This window comes from Odocoileus virginianus, chromosome 17 (genome assembly GCF_023699985.2).
Source record: "Odocoileus virginianus isolate 20LAN1187 ecotype Illinois chromosome 17, Ovbor_1.2, whole genome shotgun sequence".
Lineage (NCBI taxonomy): Eukaryota > Metazoa > Chordata > Mammalia > Artiodactyla > Cervidae > Odocoileus > Odocoileus virginianus.
The window spans coordinates 22,845,858-22,863,819 of NC_069690.1; the positions used below are offsets into that span (position 1 = coordinate 22,845,858).

The 17,962-nt window shown below is 41.9% G+C and overlaps 1 pseudogene; it reads right to left on the minus strand.

Annotated features, from left to right (window-relative positions):
* Positions 1-11,096: 11,096 nt before the first annotated feature.
* On the minus strand, positions 11,097-17,692 carry LOC110150336 (elongation factor 1-beta-like; annotated as a pseudogene).
* Between the last annotated feature and the right edge of the window lie 270 nt (positions 17,693-17,962).

Below are 17,962 nucleotides of genomic sequence, written 5' to 3' on the forward strand. Positions count from 1 at the left end.
ATGGAAGAACAGTGACTAGAGTTGATTTCACATGCAATTGTGACTGTTTCTAGAATTTTTTTCTGTTAACCTTTCAGACACTTCCTGGTCCACAAGTTGGAAGTCTGAGAAGAGTGACCTTACCTAACATTCTTATTAATTGATGAGGAGGGCAGCTTGGCCCCCTCAAGGTGTCTGAGAATATTCCCAGTCAAATGAACGTTCCCACCATCTTTCTCTCTATTTTTCCTGAAGACCGCTGTCTCCCACTTCAGGTCCAGTGCCACTCTGGGGCGAGCCCTGTAACAGCCTCTGGGTCTGGGCCCCTCCGGCCCTCGGGCCACCCACGATGCCTGGTTAAGCCCCTGGGGCAGTGTCTGTCCCACTTAACGCCATCTGATTTCTTTCTGATGACCACTGTATCACATCCAGACCTTCACTGGGGATGTCATGTCCCTCTGTCACTCATTTCTTCCCAGCCTCTCCCATCAGTCTTTCTCAGCCACAGCCTCTAGCTCAGCGAGAGCTTTTCTTTGTTAGGAGACTCTTCATCTCTTCACTTTTATTGCATGTTCGTAATCTCCTCCAAAAGAGTGTGCCCTGCTCAGCAAGAAAGGCATCATCATCATTTCTGTATTCCTCGCAGCTTCTTTTTGGCTCTCCCTGGCTAGATTGTAAGCTCCTTACCGACAGGGACCATGTTTTCTATTATACATGTCTTCAAACTCACAGCACAGTGCTGACTGCTTCAAGCCATCTCACGGATCCATCAACTGCTACTGGGAACTGATAACCATCAACTGGTATTCCTGACCTGTGACAGGAAATGTGTGTTCTCCGTGGGAGATCAGTGAACCAGCCAGATGTTTTCTAAATGCCCGAAATCCAAGATCTTAAGATATGAAGGGAAAAGAAAAGAAGAAAGAGAAGCTTTATTCTGAGGACATAGTCAGTCACTGAGCTTGACATAACAGGAAGAAGCTTTCTGGATTTCATGTGTGAACTGCAATGTCATTTCTCTCCCAGAACTAAGAGAAACTGCCTGAAGTTAGAGCCAGGAAAGTGTCTCCCTCTTGCAAAGGAATGGAAGAGAACATTTAATTAGCAAAAGCTAATTGGAGCTTGGAGCTCCAGGGTTCTGAAATCCTGCAACATCCAAGACTGGGCTCCTTTCAACTTGGAGCACGTTAAGTAGGTGGGATGATAATAATAAATGAGTGCCAATCAGTATGACAGTTTGTCTTTCTTTAAATGATGTCCTTAAGTGAATAGTTTTTAACTCTGCAAATATGAGCAATTCATATGTGGTATAAATAATTTTAATGAAAATTATATTTTTGTTTAAAAAGAAGAATGAATATATTGACATGAAAAGATGTACAGCACATATTGCTGAATTTAGAAAGTGGTGATGATGTGACATGTAATGTGTATCGGGCGAAAAAGTGCTGTGGAACAACCCCCAAGTTTTAGGTGGTGATTTCCACTGCAGAGGAGAATTGGACTGGGCCAAGGGGTGGGAAATGCAGGACTTTCACTTTCTACTCCATTTACTCTTTTTTTTTCATATTGTTTATTATCTTACTTGCAATCCCATAGAATGACGTACTGGATGAATGAGGATATTTTTTTTTGTGGGGAGCGGGGGGAGTGTTCCAGGGATTGAACAACGCCCCCAGAAGTAGAAGCATAGAGTCTTAACTACTGGACCACCAGGGACGTCCCTCCATTTACTCTTATTTGAAGTTTCTCACTGAATTCTGTGGCTTGCCAGGTGGCTCAGTGGTAAAGAATCCGCTTGCCAATGGAATAGCTGCAGGAGACTTGGGTTTCATCCCTGGGTCGAGACTATCTGCTGGAGGACGAAATGGCAACCCACTCCAGTATCCTTGCCAGGAAAATTCCATGGACAGAGGAGTCTAGCGGACTGTAGTCCACAGGGTCACAAACAGCCAGACATTACTGAGAGACTGATCACACATTCACTGAATTCTGTAATGTAAAAAACAATTTTTTAAGTAAATGCTATTGGTGGATACGGGGGTGGGAGGAGTAAAATGAATTGACTGTGATATTTTCTCTCCAGCCTTCAAAGTGTCCTCTGTCATCCTCATCTTCGAGGAGAAAAAAAAATAGTAAGTTGTTTGTCCGTCCAATATAAGGCCACTGGCTTCACTTTATCTAGACTCAAGGCTCCAGAGAGACATAAAGTAGTTATTGGTCATCTTATCCATGCTGCCTCTTCTGAGATGAGAGCCAACCCAAGCATCTCTAGCCTAGGAAAATACTCCTGGGGGATCTTTCCCCTCATCCCACCTCCTGGCCCTGAAAAGTCAAATTTCACCCTCCGTTCTACACTAACGCCTACCTTCACCAACACCAGCACACCTCCTCCCCACAAAACCGTTGCACTGCTGCCTAGTTATGAATCTTTATATGTAATTCCAGTCAAAGGTAGTGACTCATTTTGGTGGGGACTCATGTAGATTTTCATGATTCCTTGTGCCATAGATATAGGGTCATGGCCTCTGGGAGCTTAAAGAAACCTCTAGAGATATTTTGGTCCAGCCACCCTGACTTCAGAAAACTCTCATCCAAGGAAACTTGTTCCAAATGTTCTTGGCCTTCAACACAAATGTGAGCTTATTGAGGACAGCCGAATCCATCTGCTAAGCTCAGCTAATGTCATTTTATAAACCATAAGCATCTATAACCCATATGCCTATTTGGACAAGTTCTCAGAAACATTTTCACATTGCTTCTTTCTCCCACACCCATGTCACTATCTAGAGGCCCACCATATGTGTCACAAAGAGAAAGGCACTGTTAGAACCCAAGAAAATTATGGAAGTAGTATGATTCCTCATTATACTACTGGCACATAACAATATTCACAGAGCACTTTGAAATCTGTGTTCTCATTTGAACTTTGCATCTGCACAGTTGAGTATCATCCACAATGAGGACCAGGATTAGAAAATATCAAGAAGAAGGCCAGTTTTTATTATCTTCACTTTGCAAATTAAAAAAAACAACAACAGAAGCTAAGTGATTTCCGAAGGCCACGGGGTTAGTAAGGCTTCCTAGGTGGTCCAGTGGTAAAGAATCTTCCTGTCAACGCAGGAGACACAAGAGACACCAGTTCGATCCCTGGATGGGGAAGATCCCCTGGAGAAGGAAATGGCAACCCACTCCAGTATCCTTGCCTGGGAAATCCCATGGACAGAGGAGCCTGGCGGGCTGCAGTCCATAGGGGTCCCAAAGAGATCAACTGTGACTGAGCGCGCATGCATATAGGGTTAGTGGGCAGCCTGCAAGTGCTGACTCACAGCCCAGTATTTTTGCCTTCCTCCATGATTGCCTCTAATAAATCACCGAAGACTCCTGAACTAAGCAGAGAGATGCTGACTCTCAGCATAATGAGTCTCGGAAATGGGAAAGGTACGACAGTTGAGAGAAGAGAGCCTTAGGACATCCAGAGACTTGCTTTCTAAGCCAGCCTCTCCTACTTAAGGCCACGTGAGCTTTCGAAGCCATTCCTTCCTTCCATATATCTTGCACCTTTTTTCATTCACCTATTCTGTGATAAATACTCAGACCCCCTCCTCCCACAGGATACTAAAGGCTATGGGGAAAAAGGGGGCCTTAGGTAATTATATTAAATGGACAAGTGATAAGATAGAGAGCAGGAGGATATGCCCAGGAATAATTCATGCACAGTGGAGCTCTGATGAATAAAGGCTGGTTCTTGGGCTGTGGCAACTGTAGAGATGCCCAGACTGGAGACAGTGGCAGTGGGCCAGGCAGAGATGTGACAGCCGGAGAGGCAGTGGTCACGGAAAGTGAAAGAAATGAACTTGGGGAGGAATCTTGGAACATCAGCCAGAAAATATCTAGCCTTGTTTTCAGAGTTTGTTTGTAGGATCTGAAGAGATTAGGATTTTAAGGCCCTAAAAGACTTCAGACCATTGTTTGGTATTTACAAATAGTTGCCCAGGCCAGGATATATGGAAAAGCAAATATGAATCAAGCTTCCTTCATGTGCCGGGCAGCAAGCTGAGTAACCCATGCTCCTTGTTGCATTAAACTAGCTGTGATCAAGCAAAGCAACTAGCTGTGATCAAGCGAAGTCAGAATTGGACCCAGAAGTTGGGAGACCCGGCTTCTGGGCAGACACTGCTATTTGTTAGCTATGTGACACTGGACAGGTCAGTTACCTTCTGTGGGCCCCAGTTTCTCATTTATGAAATGGGAGTCATAGCACACAATTCAAGTGATTATTCTGAGAATTAAATGAATTGAAATACAGAATTAGTGTTGGTAAGTATAATGTTCCCTGGTGTCTCTTTCTTGGTGGCCCTCCCCTGGTAACTTACTCGGTAAAGAATCTACTTGCAATGCAGGAGACCCGGGTTCAATCCTTGGGTTGGGAAGATCCCCTGGAGAAGGAAATGGCAACCCACTCCAGTTTTGTTGCCTGGAGAATCCCATGGATTCTGGTGGGCTACAGTCCATGGGGTCACAAGAGTTGGACATGACTCAGAGACTAAACCAGCACAACAAGTATAATGTAGAAGGTGTTAAAAATCCATTGGGTTTTGAGTTGCGTCTTTCTAGAGTTTGTGGCCTCACGCTGGAAAACACCAGAACAAGAACTTACTGCCCCAAACTCCAGCCTTGCCCGGTCAGTGTTAATGTCCTTTGTACCATCATGGCCCTCACTTCCCTTGAATGAACTAGTGAAAGACTCAGAACAATAGAAGCTTCTGCCCTGCTGTGGACACTTGGAAGGGGGCATGATTAATTCCCTGGGTCCCAAAACACTTTGCTGACTTCTCAAGCTCAGCGGAACCTCAGGAGGTTCACCCATCTTCATGGATGTTCACCCATCCATTCATCTTTCTCACAAAGTTTCCCACTGCACAAAGTTTCCCACTGAGACAGCGGTGATGGGAATGGGAGTGAAGTCCTCCAATGTTCCACAAACAGAACCCTCTAATTAGCTCCCAAGTGAGAGTTCAGGATAACTTGGCTGAGAGCTGGCTGGGGATTTGCTGATTGTCTTCTGCATCTCTGCTAACAAGGCCAGAGGGAAGGGACACCCAGAAAAGATTTTGCTTTTGTGTCCTTTAGAAAAAAATCAGACCTTAGAGAGGAGGGTGGAGGAGGCCAATTAGTGATGGATGGTTTCAGTAGTGTCCTTAACAAGATTCATTAGCAAAGTTGCTAATAGAGGAAGATGTGTTCAAAACAAGGTTGCCTGGGTGTGAGTCTCAGCCTCTCTACAAACACTTGCCTCCACTTCTTCACTTTTTTCTGACTTTTGGCATTGTGTGCTTCCACCCTCGTCACACCCCAAAACTCTCCTGTCCACCCACCCCTCCTCCATCACAGCTTGGTTTTCTTCAATCCCATATTAAATAAATGTGCCTACTCTGTTGTATCTATTGGTTGTATCATTTTTACCTGCATCAGGATTTCCTTAATCAACCCTATCTTAACCCTTTAGATTGTTTCCCATTTTCCATTATTAAATGCAAAGTTTTATATGTCTCTGCACAGCTGTTTCCTTGATCGGACCATATGCATGTATATATCTTCAACATACTTATGAATATTGACAAATTATCAACTAGATGCATTGTACCATTTGAATGTTCTGCTAATTCAATGCAAGAGGGCCCCTTTCCAGACCTTAAGCAACTTCAGGTATTATCATTTAAACCAGGGATGCCCCAACCCCCAGGAACTGGGCCACGGAGCAGGAGGGGAGCGGTGGGCAGATAAGTGAGTGAAGCTTCATCTAGCACTCCCCATCACTTCCATTGCCACCTGAACTATCCCCACCATTGCTTACGTTACCACGTTAACCACTGCACACTCCCCTTTTCTGTGGAAAAAAACTGTCTTCCATGAAATTGGTCCCTGGTGCCAGGAAGATTGGGGAGCTGAAATCTTTACAATGTGATAATCCCTGTTTGCCATTACTGTTCTGCTTTGCATTTATTGTAAAGGTTCTTTTTCTTTTTCTTTGAGTGCAAGTATTAACTCTTAGCTGCAACTATTTTCTTTATTTATATTTGCCTCTCATTAATGTTAATTGTGTTTTTAACATACAAACTTTTGTCTTCTGTAGTCAAGCATATAAATATTTTACTTTATGACATCTGTCTTTGCTGCCATACTTGATATTATTTTCCCCATCTCAAGTTTATGTAAATACTCATCTATTTTTCTACTATGTATTTTATAATTTTATTTTAATATTTTCCATTTTTCCATCCAAAATTTTAGTACATGATTTGACATAGGGATACAATGCTATGTTTTTTAACTCTATAGCCTGTGTTCCCAAGACAGTTCCCAATAACTTGAAGATTGCTTTTGTCAAATATTAAATGTCAATTAAATGCTTCTGAATAACTTTATATTCTGTTCCACCATTCTGTGCCGTGTTTCAACCACTGTAGCTGTGGAACGGATCCACAGTTCTGAAAATCTCATATTCACATCACATTCCCATTACTCTCTTTCCTTCCAAATGTATTAATAGTTGATTAGTATCACATGTTCTCTCTTCTAGTTTAGCTATAGAATCATTTTTCTCACTGGAATCTTCTACCATTGGGTTTTTACTTGGAATGTGTTGAATTTATAATTTGGGGATGGAAGCTTTACAGTATTGATCTTTCCATGGTGTGGTCTATCCATTTATTCAAATGTTGTTTCTAAAGAAAAGTTTTGAAGGTTTTTAAAAAATGAGTCTCCATGTTTTTATTAAATTTATTTTGAGATATGCAATATTTTTTCTTTCACAAAGTGGATATTTAATATGAGATATGAATATTTTAAGACTCTTAATCTGTGTTGTTGAACTATCTAATAACAGAAAGGTGATGCCTTAATCTCCATTTAGAAGTTGTCCATATCCATTTTACCATGTCATCACAAATATTAATTATTATTTTTTTCAAATATTAATTATTTTTAATCATTTCAAATTTGAGAGGCAAAAATATACTAAAAATTTACTTTGCTTTTTCTGTTTCCTAGTGAAGCTGAGTATTTTCTTCTGTTAAACATATCATTTTTCTCTTTTGTAAATTGCCTTTTATGTCCTTGGCTTATTTATTCAGTGAGATGTCAGCATTTTCACTTCAATATTTTTATTTTTTAGTTTGTTTCAGGTTTCTATTAGATCTTTACATGTTAAATATACTAACGTTTTCATATTTTCTGCAAATATTTCTCCAAACTTGTTGTTTGTCTTTTAATTTGGGTAATTTTTACATACATTTAAAATATGCTCGTGTAGTCAGATCTATTGATCCTTTCCTTCATGCCTCCTTCCATTGCTCACATGCCTAGAATGCCTACTATCATTGACAGTTATATAAACAGTCACTTATTTATTCTCTTGGGCTTTTAAAATTTGGAGCTTTGTATTTAACTCTTAAATCCACCCTGCATTTATTTTGGCACATTGTGTATGTTTTTTATACATCCAAAATGTCTTTATTTTTCAAATGAGCGATCGATGGCCTCAACAAGAGGGAGTAACCCATTCCCTGCCCCACCCTCACTGATTTATAATGCCTAATTTATGATGGGAATGCAGGTTGTTGCAACATCTTTGAAGATCAGCTTGTCAGTATCCAGCAAGGATGAAAATGTACAAGCCGTGTAGCCCAGCAGCATCACTCCTAGGTTTACACCCAGACAAGAGCACCGACGGGCACACACATAAGAATGCCCACCAAAGCATTATTCGTAAGGGTCCATTGAAAACCCAAATGTCCATCATCAATATAATAGAAAAGTATTCTGTCGTGTATTGATACAATAGGGTGTAATACAGTCATGAACATGAACTTGTTAAAAACTTATCAACAGAAAACTCATCTATTGATAGAGTTGTGAGACCAGAAGGGGGCGCTCTCGAGCCCTGTGTGGATAGCCGACCCCAACAGAAATAAGGGAGACTCACGTTCTTTCACTCAGCCAATGAAAAGCAATGAATTCTTTGTTTGCTACAGCACTCCCGACTTCCTTTAGCCCCCATGATATTATTCTCCTTCCCTTGCCGTATTGGGACTTGCACTTGGCTCTCCGTGGTTGCAGACTCTGAACTGCAATTCTCTGCTGATCCCAAATTAACCCATCTTTGCTGGAGAGATGTCTGGCAGTCTATTTGTTTAAGGTCAACAAACTAAATCCATATCTGAATACTTGGAAGAATCTTGGAAGCATATGAAGGAAAAGAGAATATGTATTATATGAATTATATATATATATAGATAGATAGATAGATAGGCAGGCTTCCCAAGTGGTGCTAGTGGTAAAGAACCCGCCTGCCAATGCAGGAGACATAAGAGACGCAGTTTTGATCCCTAGCTCGGGAAGATCACCTGGAGGAGGGCAGGGAAACCCACTCCAGTATTCTTGCCTGGAGAATCCCAGGGACATAGGAGCCTGGTGGGCTACAGTCCATGGGGTTGCAAAGAGTCAGATATGACTGAAGTGATTTAGCATGCATGCACATACGTGTCTGTGTGTGTGTGTGCGTGTGTGTGTGTGTGTGTCCAACTGATCTGTCTTGGATCATAAGCCCATTACTTAAGCCAGGGGAGAACCTTAAGTCAGGTTCTATCCACATGGAAGAAAGAAAAATGACACTACAGGAAACAGGGCAGATAATTAAGAGAGAATGAGTGCTATTAGAAAAATATCTATTATAGCCTTTTCCTTATGTTTATATTCATCACTTCTATTTTTTTTCTCTTCATTTTTCTGTAACCCTTTCTGTAAATCCTCTAGACCTTTCTACTCAAAGTGTGGTCTGCTACCCAGCAGCATCTGTGTTATGTGAAAGTTTATTGGAAATTCAGAATCACAGGCCTTCCTCAAACCTTCTACATCAAAATCTGCATTTAAATAAGACATCCACATAATATATATGTGTAGTGAGGAAGGAAAATCAAAATGGAATTATATAGCTAAGAGAGCTCTCTCAAATGGAGCCAGGAGGCCATTGAAGAAGTGTGACAATGAGGTCACAACCCAGATGGAGTCTGAACTTTTACCATTTATAGTAAGTCCCCTACACACATACCTTCACGCTTTGAACTTTCAAAGATGCAAACGTGTGTTCCATCCCATCGGGCGTGAGTGAAACTGTATCTTGCCTTCTGTTTCCTCCTGCCTGTCCACTCAATTCCAGCCCCTGAAGCCAGCTATTGTACTACCATACTTTTCAAGGTATTATATTGTAAGATTAAAAAGGTTTTTTTTATTTTTGTGTTTGTTTTTATGTATTGTGTGAAAAGTATTATAAACCTATTACAGTACAGTCTATACAGCCTATTGTGTTAGTTGGGTCCCTAGGCTAACTTTGTTGGACTTATGAACAAATTGGACTTACAAACACACTCTCCTAATGGATCTCAGACATACTCTTTTGTCTTACTGCAGACAACCAGAAGATTTGCCCAATATTTCAGAAACTCACAGTACTTATTGGACCTGTGCCCTAAATAACTCCTAACAAACTCTCTCTTACAAATACTTTCTTGCATTGGTGCATGCTTAGTCACTTCAGTCGTGTCCACCTCTTCTTGACCCCATGGCTGTCGCCTGCCAGGCTCCTCTGTCCATGGGATTATCCAGGCAAGAATACTAGAGTGGGTTGCTATTTCCTTCTCCAGGGGATCTTCCCTACACAGGGATCGAACTTGGGTGTCCCGCATTGTAGGAAGATTCTTTATTGAATTGAACTACATCCAAGTTAATCCTAATTCTTGCCAGACAACTTTAACATTGTGTCTTTTGCCTTTCTAATTCCCCTGCCCCTTTCTCTTCCCTGAAACACTCATTTTACCCAAATCTGTGTCTCCAGAATTACGACTCCTAAGACCTCAAAACTAAACTTTCTTATTTGCAGCCTTCTCTATTTCTTGGTCAACAGTGGTAAAGTTGGTAAAGTTAAAAATGGTAAAAATAAATAAATAAATAAATAGAAATGGTGAAGTTCTTGAAGTTGGTTCTAGAGTCTTAATTCAGTTTTCTGCAATGATAACCCTAATTCTTTATTTTAAAAATTGAGGAGGATGGGACTTCCATGGTGGTCCAGTGGTTAAGAATCTGTTTTCCAGTACAGGAGACGTGAGTTCAATCCCTGGTCGGGGAACTAAGATCCCACATGCCATGGAGCAACTAAGCCCATGCTCAGCTAGAGAGCCTACCTGCTGTAAATACTGAGCCCGCATGCTCTGGAGTCCATGCTCTGCAAAAAGAGAAGTCACGGGTTGCCACAAAACAAAGCCCACACACTGTAATGAAGATCCAGCATGGCCCAAAAAAGTTTTTTTTGAAGAGATGATTTTCCCAAGAACTTTTCTACTGAACCCCTTTGCACGCTTTTCTTGGTTTAACAAGATCTTTCGGGATCACTGAGACCATGCCTTAGAGCTTTTAAGCATTCTCTTGTGTCCTCCATTAAGTCTGCCCCAATGAGAACCATGTATTCAGATTATTCAGCTTGGCTCTCCCTCCTAGCTGTCTACTAACCTTCCTTTGTTGATCCTTGCCTGCAGGAGTCCAGATTTAGAGCACTGGGAGCAAATATGAATTCCTTAAGCTTCTGTGTTGGTCCAGCTTCATAGAGTCCTGGGTGGAGTGGGGTGGTGGTGAGATGTCTTAATGGACTGACAGTGCCTCCAAAGAGCAATGTGGGAAAGCCCTCTGTGTTCTCTGGGTTATCATCAGGTCCAAACCTCAACTCTGGGCTTCCCAGGTGGCGCTAATGATAAAGAACCTGTCTGCCAATGCAGGAGACCAAAGAGATGAGGGTTCGGTCCCTGGGTCAGGAGGATCCTTTGGAGAAGGGCATGGCATCCCATGGAGAAGGGCATTCCAGTATTCTTGCCTGGAGAATCCCATGGACAGAGGAATCTGGCGGGCTACAGTCCATGGGGTCGCAAAGAGTCGGACACAACTGAAGTGACTCAGCACACACGGCACAAACCTAAACTCTGTCTGTGGGCTTTGCATAACCTGGGGAGGGGAGCATGGCTCTTGGGAAAGCATGAGACTGGGAGGGCCTGCTCTATGGTAGCGTCTCACTCTCTCTGTCTTTCAAGCTGTGCTTTAAGGGCACAAATCCACAATGGATTTTGGATCTTGTGGAACGCAGCCATGACCATAGACTGCACATTTTCATCAAAAGCAGTGATCTTCTCCTCCAGTGTATCTGTTCCAACTTCATTGTCTTCAACTACACACTGTATCTGAAGTTTCTAAATTCCATACCCCACTGGAACTAGTTTAGAAGAGGCAGACTAAGCCTTCTGCATGAATACTTCTGACACACTTCTCCAAAGGTTCATGTCTAGTAAGACAGAGACTTGGCAACAAGTGATGGTTGTTTGGCTTTTTTTGATTCATACTGTGCAAGGGGTTCTTCTCTTAGCCTCTTGGCTTCTTTACTTTCCTCCTCCTCATCAGATCCAAAGGGATGAATATCCTCATCATCTTTATTATCTGTAGCTCCACTTTCTGTGGTGCCTTCCACATTAGCAGGGCCATACTTGCCCAGAGCTTTCTTAACCCCTGGCAGGCTGGTCTTTTTGTAAGATTGGATGTGATTATACCTTGGGCTTCTCTGGTGGCTCAGAGAGTAAAGAACCCACCTGCCAATGCAGGGGACCCAGGTTCAGTCCCTGGGTTGGGAAGATCCCTTGGAGAAGGGAATGGCAATCCACTCCAATATTCTTGCCTGGAGAATTCCATAGACAGAGGAGCCTGGTGGGCTTCAGTCCATGGAGTTGCGACCGAGTGACTTTCACTTCATATGCCAACACATGGCATGACACAAGTCAGGAGGTGGTGGGCCCGAGACGGCTTCAAATTCTGCCATATTTGCTGGTGACGACATAGACCCCTAGACGTAGCTCTTGTCCGCCAAGGAATCATTCAGCACCCAGAGGTGGGCAGGGCTTTTCAGGTTTTCAAAACCCGTGATGACAACTGATGGAGGACTGGGTGGCAGCGGAGGAAAAGAGAAGCGCAGGCAGCTGCCGCCGAGCACTAAGAGGAAAGAAAGGAGTGATAGTGTCTCTGTTTGACATTTCACATGCATTTACACCCACTTTACATCTCTTTTGTAAACCCTATGAGATAGAGCTATTCTTTCAGAGCCTCCTTATTTTCCCTGTCCCACCATTTTAAGCCTTTAATCTTCACTGTTGCCAAGACATCATAGAGGCAGGAACTTCTGGGTCTAGTACAAGTCTCTTGTGGGTGAGTCCATTTTGTGGATGGATATCACTGAGTTCTGCCAACCAGGTTTAAATTCCCATTAGTGAATTTTGTCACACTAACTGTAAATCTTTTATTGGTTCTACTGGCATCAACCACTCGATAATAGGAACACATACAGTGTTCCAAAGTTTCTGCCCTCATCTCATTAAATGTCCATGTGAGTGAAAGTTGCTCAGTCATGTCTGACTCTTTGCGACCCTTTGGAATATACAGTGCTTAGAATTCTCCAGGCCAGAATACTGGAGTGGGTAGCCTTTCCCTTCTCCAGGGGATCTTCCCAACTCAGGGATTGAACCCAGGTCTCCCACATTCAGGGCGGATTCCTTACCAGCTGAGCCACAAAGAAAGCCCAAGAATACTGGAGTGGGTACCCTATCCCCTTTCCAGCAGATCTTCCCAACACAGGAATTGAACCAGAGTCTCCTGCATTGCAGGTGGATTTTTTACCAACTGAACTATCAGGGAAGCCCAAACGTCCAGATTATTTTACTTATTTTTATATATAATAATTAAATATATAATAATGATGTTATTATATATAGTAATATGTTATATATAATAATGCATTGTTATATATAATATTATTAATATATATCATTTATGTATAAATATATAAATATTAATATAATAAATAATATATATTATAATAATATAAGAATTTAAAATGTCCATAGCTTATTTAATTCTTTAGGTAAAAGCCATTGCAGGAAATAAGGGCTATTATTTTTAGAGGAAATTGTTCCATCTGAAGCTGTAGGTTCAGTGTGTCTGTGGGAGGAAAGAGTTCAGGATCCTCCTTCATCACCATCTTGAACCGGAACTGGCTATTATTTTTAAAATACAAAGAAGAAAATACTTATAATACTACTATTGTTATTTTACTATACTACCTTCCATTCTTTTTCCCCAGTGTTATTGAGATATAATTGACCTATACATTCTTTTTTTATATAATAATTTTAAAAAATTGCTTGACTCAGATGTCAACTGGTGGCCTCCTGATTTAGAGATCCAGGTAAAACTGCCTTGGACTTTCAAAGATCACACCCTGGGGAAAATTCCAAGTCCACCACAAGACTTCTGAGGCTTCCTGGAAAACTTGACAAAATCCTGACTTCCGCTGGGGTTCTGCTCACAGAGAGGCAGACTTCCTACTGCATCCCCTCAACACAGACCTGAAATAGACGGCTCCTTTGAATTCCACGTTCTCAACTCAGTCACTGCAAAAGTATCTCAAATTATTCAGATTCAGATGTTTCATCATTCCTGCAGTTGATGTTCTTATTTTTCCTTCTTCTTATTTTCTCTTATACTTTTTCCTGATCTCCTATTCTTTCCTCTCTCTTCTCCCAAGTATGAGGAAGATCTCACTCCAAGAACATATAGTGGTACAAAGCCTAAGAACCTCTATAAGTAAAGTTTCAGGGGCACTAGAATGGGGTGTGTGTGATCACGGGCAGAGAGGTGGATGAGGAGCTGGACTGGTTTCTCAGACAATTCCCAGAGGCAGAACTCAACCCGACTTCTCTGTCTTAGGGTGTTTTTAATCATCTAGTAAACTTTTTCATTGTACTTAACTACTTAAGTTACATGTTTGAGGATCCAGTGCACATCCGCTGCTTGTCAACTCCTTTGGGTTGAATGCCACTCTCTTTTAGATATATTCTTTCTGAAGTAATGTTTTCCTTCTCCATTTTACGCCTTTCATGTTTGTGGTTTCAAACATATGCTGCTCTCTCAGTTCTATATAAAAGAGCATGCCAAAGAGTCCCCCGTCCTGAGTATGTTCATGAGGACCTGACATTGTTCAGATGTGTGATTTTAAAGTATTCTAGTTCCCATGATGCCTTCTCCTTCAAATTTTAAATTGTAAAGCAATGTGAGTACATAAAACCAAGTTTAATCCTACCTGTTTCTTAATATGTCTTTTCCAGGTGACCTGTCATTTTATCCTTTTCTGTGGGATTATATTTTCAAATGTTTTGATTGACAACAAAAATCAACAAGTTGTTTCTGTTAGGAAGACCCTCAGAATTTTTGGGAAGCTGGTATTATTTCTGTAGGGTCTGCCTTCCAAGAAGTCTTGATTTCTGTATTGCATATTTTCTACATCTGATAGTACACTCTGTGTATGTGTTTCAGAGATACTAATATGTGTTCTTTACTCTACTGTTATGGGTGACTCAACTCTTAATTAAAATAGCAGTTTTGGAAGCAGGTCTGCATATTCTAAAATGTCGGATTTAACTTATTTAGAATGATGCGAACTAGAAGACATAAAGATTGCCCTCAGAAGGCAGTTCAACACTGATGCAAAATTTTCGCCCAGGGCACGTTTACAAATTATAGCATTCTTATAGCTCAGAACCATAATGCATATTATATTATTTAACAAAATCTTCTAGGTTTATTCATAATAAACTATGTTCTTAATTTAGCAATATATTACAATATCCAACCAACACTACTAATTCCATTTTCACTAAAGCACATTCTAAGACAAGAAAATATTCAATATAAATTCTTGCCCTGAAGCATTTACAGTTGCATGTAAACTCCTCAGAACATGAAAGGTCTTTAAGAAGAATCCACAGAGAAAATTCAACAAACTAAGTCCATGACTCCTGGAAGGTGACTCTGACGAACTTCACAAGTTGGAATCAAATGTCCAGTTGTATGGAAAGTCATGACCTGGCATCTGAGGTTTTTCCTCTAGATTCTGAATTTATACTCTTTCTAAACACAATTAAGTTCAGTTTGTTCTCTGATCCTTAATAAAGATCATTTACAGTTTCAGCTTCTTTCTATTTACCCAAATAAGATTAACACAAACTAATGTGATATCCTCTTTACAAAATAATAACAATACTAATAATTGTTCATAGAGTATAATTTCTCACTTGGGTGATAAAGTAGAAAGAAATATGAAAAAATATTTATTTTTATAAAATAGAAATATAACATATGTATATTATTGTTATAACACAAAAACCAATATATAAATATTTTAAAACAAAACAGTTACATATATTTAGATAGTTAACTATTGCATTAATTATTTATTTATTAAATAAATTAACTTATTTAATAAAGTAATATAAATATTTTTAAATGTTATATACATATTTCTTTCTGTGTTCATGTATCATGGTATATATTTGGAAATCAGTACACAAGTCAATTCTAACCAATACAAAACTTAATGATATTCATCTTGTATTTATTCATTTGTCTGAGAATTATAACTAAGAAAAAATGCAAATATTAGATGTCTCTTTTTTAACTTTTTATTTTATACTGGAGTTTAACAGATTGACAATATGGTGATAGTTTCAGGTGCATAGCAAAGGAACTCGGCAATATATATATGTTTCTAAACTCCCCTCCTGTCCTAGATGTATTGTTGTGCAGAGTATTGCTTTTCAGATGCAAGGCCCAAGAGAAGACAAGACCCTGATTCAGAGTTGGCTCCATTCTACTAGAAACAGGTAAAGCCATGATTACGGCTCATGGATTTAACAGCCAAAGGAAATGAAAACAAAGTTCTGTTTTCCACAGAAGCTAAAGTCAAGAAAAGAAAAACTAATACTAAAAATCATAATAGCATTTCACAGTGGGGAGAAGGCACACTCAGCCATTGGTGATGGCTTGTGTAATTAGTAAAAAAGCTTGCTTGATGAATTTCTTCTCCACATTTGTCAGCAGCCACAGAAAAAAGATTCACCTTTTTGACTCTGAATTTTTTTCTCTGGGATCTTAGGAAAGCTTCGTGAAAGAAAGTAACACGTGAAAGAAAGTAAGTTGACATACTTCCCTTACTTTTTATTCAAAATTACCACAGTGATTAAGTAACTTGTGGCATATCCACTGCATGAAACATGCAGTCATTAGCGTGAAAGTGAAAGTGTTAGTCACTCAGTGTCTGACTCTTTGCAACCCCTTGGACTGTGACCCAGCAGGCTCCTCTGTCCATGGGATTCTCCAGGCAAGAATACTGGAGTGGGCAGCCATTCCCTTCTCCAGGGGATCTTCTGGAGCCAGGAATCGAACCCGCATCCCTTGCATCTCTAGCATTGTTGGCAGGCAGGTTCTTTACCCCTGTGCCTAAATCTCTCTCTGACCTGCCTGTTACCACTCAGGGTGCAATTTCAGAATGTCCCACCCTCCAACACGACAGGGAAAGTCAGGCTCTACCAGTTAATTTCTCTCCGTTCACCAAAGAGGAAACACGCAGAGAGGATAAGAGACTCACTGGGGGCTCCTCACTCACTCCAAGACTCCTCTGACTCTCCTCGGAGCCCAGCAGGGCCAGCACCCTGTGGGCCCCAAGCAACGTTTTCAAATGAATGGAACAGTCAAGCTAAAGAGGCTCATCCCCTGAGATGTGGCTATCAGTCCCACAAGTGCTAAAAGGCACACCAGGTGGAGGAAGGGCAGGTGAGACAGAGAGAAAGGTAGAGACTGTCCTCGAGAGAAACTGATCAGCCTGGGAATTAGTCTGGGCCCTCCAGATGCAGGAGGGCTGCTTTGCCAGGCCAGTGAGAAGGACAAGACAGTCAAAGGGCTTTGGAACAAGCAGTGGGAATCGTCTTGCCCCAGCACCAGCCGGTCAGGGCTGAGATCCCGGCATCTCTGACCTGGGCTGTGGGCTTATAGAGGGCAGCATCCTTGAGGTCCATCAGGAGCAGCGCCACACGTGTCCCATGACCCGCTTTCCTGGGGTGAATCTGCATCACCTCCAGCCCCTCCTGCCTCCCTGGGCTTCCAGGTTAGATGGGACCCCTAGGGCTGCTCCCTGGGGCTTGGGGAAGAGGTTCTGGGGTCCATGCTGGGACACTGGGCATCAGAGTCCTCAGCTGCATTTCACCACTCTCCTCACAATGGCATCAGAAGAAAGAACTCTTTTCTGAGCAGAGGAGTCACAGTGAGGTGGCAGGTTTAGGGGTGATGGTTGCAGCTCGGCATAGGTACCTCCAGAGAGGAGAGACCAGGGTCTCCTGGCTGTGTGCTTGTCAACAAGCCCTGCCCCTCTCAGTGCCCCCTCGGAAGGAGGCAGAGGAGCAAGAGCATCCTTTGGGGACATGGGGCCAACATAGGTGTTACCACATGGAGGAGTGCCTTCCCAGTTCTGGGCTCTCAGACCCGCGCATTTCCTCTCTCCCATTCCGTCTCTCTAGAAGGATAAGAGAGAAGGCGCCATGCTGGCTGAGAACAGAGGATCCTCTTGGGGCCAGTGGGTGCAGAGGCCATAGATCTCCATGGAGTTGCCTGCGTAACTACTTAGTGACCCCTCTGCTCCTGCCCTGCATGGCCTTAGGCTGTTGAGGTAGCTCTTCCTCTCCAGGGCATACCTGCCGTAACTCCCCGGCTGGAAGCAGAGCAGCATCTGGTACATGGTGTGAAGGGCAGAGCCCACTTGTGTTCACAGGTAAGCGGTCAGGCAGGAGATTTGCTGGCGGAGAGTGGAATAATCAAAGGCAGGAAGGCAAAGTGGGTAAACTAAATGCCTGAGTGACAGAGAAATGAGAAATAGCCTCCCATGCATGGCAGACAGGATGGGAAAGTGCATGAAAACTTGGGTAGGATCCGAACCCCAGATTCACATCCTGGCTTTGTCACCAAATTGCTGAATGAAGTCAGACAGTGTTCTCTGGGTCCTGCTTCC